Source organism: Centrocercus urophasianus, unplaced genomic scaffold (genome assembly GCF_019232065.1).
Source record: "Centrocercus urophasianus isolate 14NV4802_14NV808 unplaced genomic scaffold, USGS_Curo_1.0 seq_50, whole genome shotgun sequence".
Classification (NCBI taxonomy): domain Eukaryota; kingdom Metazoa; phylum Chordata; class Aves; order Galliformes; family Phasianidae; genus Centrocercus; species Centrocercus urophasianus.
In genome coordinates, this window is record NW_024885089.1 from 793018 (window position 1) to 796332 (window position 3315).

General features: G+C 50.7%; 1 long non-coding RNA gene across 1 annotated transcript; it reads right to left on the reverse strand.

The window, feature by feature from the left end:
* LOC122169241 lies at nucleotides 1-3215 on the reverse strand. Its single transcript, XR_006171536.1, has 3 exons — nucleotides 3161-3215; nucleotides 824-2519; nucleotides 1-661 (listed from the first exon to the last, which is right to left on the reverse strand). It is a non-coding gene; the product is annotated as an uncharacterized LOC122169241 (long non-coding RNA).
* Nucleotides 3216-3315: the final 100 nt, after the last annotated feature.

Sequence of the window (3315 nt, forward strand, 5' to 3'; positions counted from 1 at the left end):
GAAACCCTTTTGTCATTTGCAACCAATAAAAATGCCTATTGTTATGAAGGGCTCATAAATAATCTGATTTTGGCATGCTTTAATACCGTACAGAAAATGAATAAATTAAACTTGATTTACAGCCTTTTTCATTTTTATTAGAGCCGCTCCAAACATTTTATGTAACGTACGTGCCAGATGAGCTACACCAAATGGTTTGAGGCTCCGGCACTGATATTATATAAATTAAGTTGTTTTAATTTGCATAGTTTAATTAACTAACACTGGCAAAGAACTAAAGGAAACAGAGGTATGAGTGATGCTGAGGGCTGGACCCACCCGCAGTGGCGGCCCGATGGAATATGGAGAGGGGTGCATCACCCCCAGAGAGCTGTGATGCTGAACGCTGCGGCGGAGGCTCTGCTCAAATCCTCACCTCACCGATGGGGAAACCGAGGCACGAGGCGGCACCGCTCAACCGCCGCCGTGCAAACGGAGGCCGGCTCAACCCACGCTGACACAGCAGCGTTGCACGGGAAGACAAACAGTGAAAGGAGTCCAAAGCGATGTCAAAGTGCCCCGGTGTCAGCCACGCTGTGCGTTTTGATCTGCTGCCCATCCCCGAGCACGGCGCAGCTTTGATAAGTGGGCGACGCTCTCCTCCCCCCTCGCGCCATTCATCCTGCAGAATTTCACACCAGGAAACAGCTTCATTACATCAACAACAGGAAGACCCCACTGATTTGTCGAGGGGAAAAACAGCTGTTAGTCACACATCAAGGGAGCAGGGGGAAAAAAAAAAACAAAACAAAACAAAACGAAACAGAAAAAAAAAGAATCTCACCTTTTTCCTTTAATGTTGGCGCCGTGCTTTAATGTGAATCGCCCTGCAGAGGAAAGCGGCCACCGGCTCTCCCATAAGTAACCATCACCCAGCAAGCACCAGTTAATATCTGAGCGTCTTCCTGCCTCTCCCGCTACATGATTGCTTTCGAAAGAAAGATTAATTCCAACTTTAAAAAGGAAAACACTATTTTTATCATTGCCAGAAGTCTATATGGGTTTAAAAAAGAAAAAGCGCTCGCTTGTCGTTTTACATCTTGCAATTTTGTCAGTTGTTTTAAAACATGTCTCCTGTAATAAATAAGATCATTTTTATGCGTTTGTTCTGCTGCGATCCGAGCGGCACGGAGCTGGGGAGCGGCCGTGGGGCCATGGGCACAGTGTGGCTGTTGGCACCGCTTCCATGGGGCCACAGTGGGACCTGGCAAACACCAGAAGACCGAAAATAGGGAATAAGAGCATCGAAGGCCGTGCGATTGTGTTGGTCGTGGAGTGCATTTTGTGCTCTTGCTGGTACAGGAGAAAAGCAAAAGATCAAAAATAGAGAAGAAGAGCACCAAGGGCTACGCAACACATTGGCCATCGTCTGTGCCTGGTGCTCTTACTAGTAGAGCAGAAAACCCAAAAGACCAAACATGGAGAACGAAAGCACCAAGGGCTACACAATGCATCAACTATGGAGTACATTCTGTGCTCTTACTGGTACAGGAGAAAATCCAAAAGGCCAAAAATAGAGAAGAGCGCCAAGGGCTACGCAACACATTGGCCACGGTCTACGCCTGGGGCTTTTACTGGTAGAGCAGAAAACACAAAAGATCAGAAATAGAGAATGAAAGCACTAAGGGCTACACAACGCATCGGTTGTGGAGTACATTTTGTGCTCTTACTGGTACAGGAGAAAACCCAGCAGACCAAAAATGGAGAAGAAGAGCACCAAGGGCTACGCAACGCATCGGCCATGGACTACATTTTGTGCTCTTACTGATAGAGCAGAAAACCCAAAAGACCAAACATAGGGAATAAGAACACTGAGGGCATTGACCATGGCCAACGTCTAGTGCTCTTACAGATATAGCAACAAAACCTCACAAAAATGAGAGTATAAAAGCACCAAGGGCTACACAGTGCATTGGCCATGGTCTGTGTTTTGTGCTCTTTCTGTTATAGGAGCATTATCTTAGTTTGTTAATGCCGTGTTGTTGTTGGAACACAAGTTGAATTAGTTTGAGGACAGACTTTTTTTCCTCTTTCCTTTGGACTTGAATGGCTCCTTTGAACAGAGGTCTCTCCTCCTGCATCAGTTTTGAGGTCAGCTTTGAGGGGGAAAGAAGAAAAGCCCCCAAAGAGGGGACATTGACAGCCCAGCAGTCAGTATAGCAGATAGCAGAGGAGAAGCAGCGTTGGGCTGTATCAAGGCCATGCTGGTGATGGTGGACCCAACAGAGCCACTTCCCAGAGTCCAGAGCACACAGCTTTGTGAGAGGCGACCCTGTGGGCTCAGTAATGGCAGCACTGTTGGAACATAAAGCATCTGCCAGGAGGTGGTGTGTTTCATTGCACGTCTCTGTTTCTCACCCTGCAGCAGCGACCCTGAAACCAGAGGTGGTTCTGTGCTCCAGCATCACCTCCATGCACCGTGAACTCAGTCCCTCCAGTTCCTCTCTCTCAGATGGAACCCATGGGAGGATGCACTGATACTGGGAAATGTTTAAGAGTGTAAATGAAAGAGAGTGGAAAACCAGTGAAAGTGCTGCAGGTTGCAGTGTAAGCAAATGGCACTTTTTGTGGGGTTGGTTCCCCACTGCAGGTGCACCCCAAGGACAGGTGACAGCATGCAACATTCAGTGCCCACATACCCTTTTCCTACAACAGCAGGAAACACTTTGCCACAGCCAAGTGCTCCTGCTGATAAAAGGAGTTTAATGCTGGTGATTACATTATGTGCAAAATAAATATGTACACGTGCAAACCGTGTTGGCAACTCAGGTTCGGGCGACACTGCTGACCTGGCAGCAGCTTCACCGTGTGCTGGGTGTGCACAAGGCAGGGTGCCAGAAGGGTCATCCTGCAGGGACGAGGTGCCAAGCTGTGCCGTGCCACGGCAAGCTGTGCATAGCTAAGCTGTGCTGTGGCTGCTAAGCTGTGCCGTGCCATGATAAACCGTGCCAGCCAAGCCAAGTCACGCCATGATAAACCTCACCGGCTGAGCCACGCCATGCCGTTCTGAGCTGTGCCAGCAGCACCGTGCTAAGCCCTGCGATGCCGAGCCGAGCCATGCCGAGCCGTGCCATGCTTTGCCAAGCCACGCTGTGCCGTATTAATCCGTGCGATGCCGAACCGAGCCGATCCGCGCCGAGCTGCGCTGCGCTGTGCCGGCGGCCGCTCTCCCCCACGCGGCGGCGCGGCGGCGGCGGCGCTTCGCCCCCCCCACCGGCGCTCTCCCCGCCCCGGGGGCCCGGCCGGGCGCGGATTGGTGCGCGGCGCCGGCCCCCT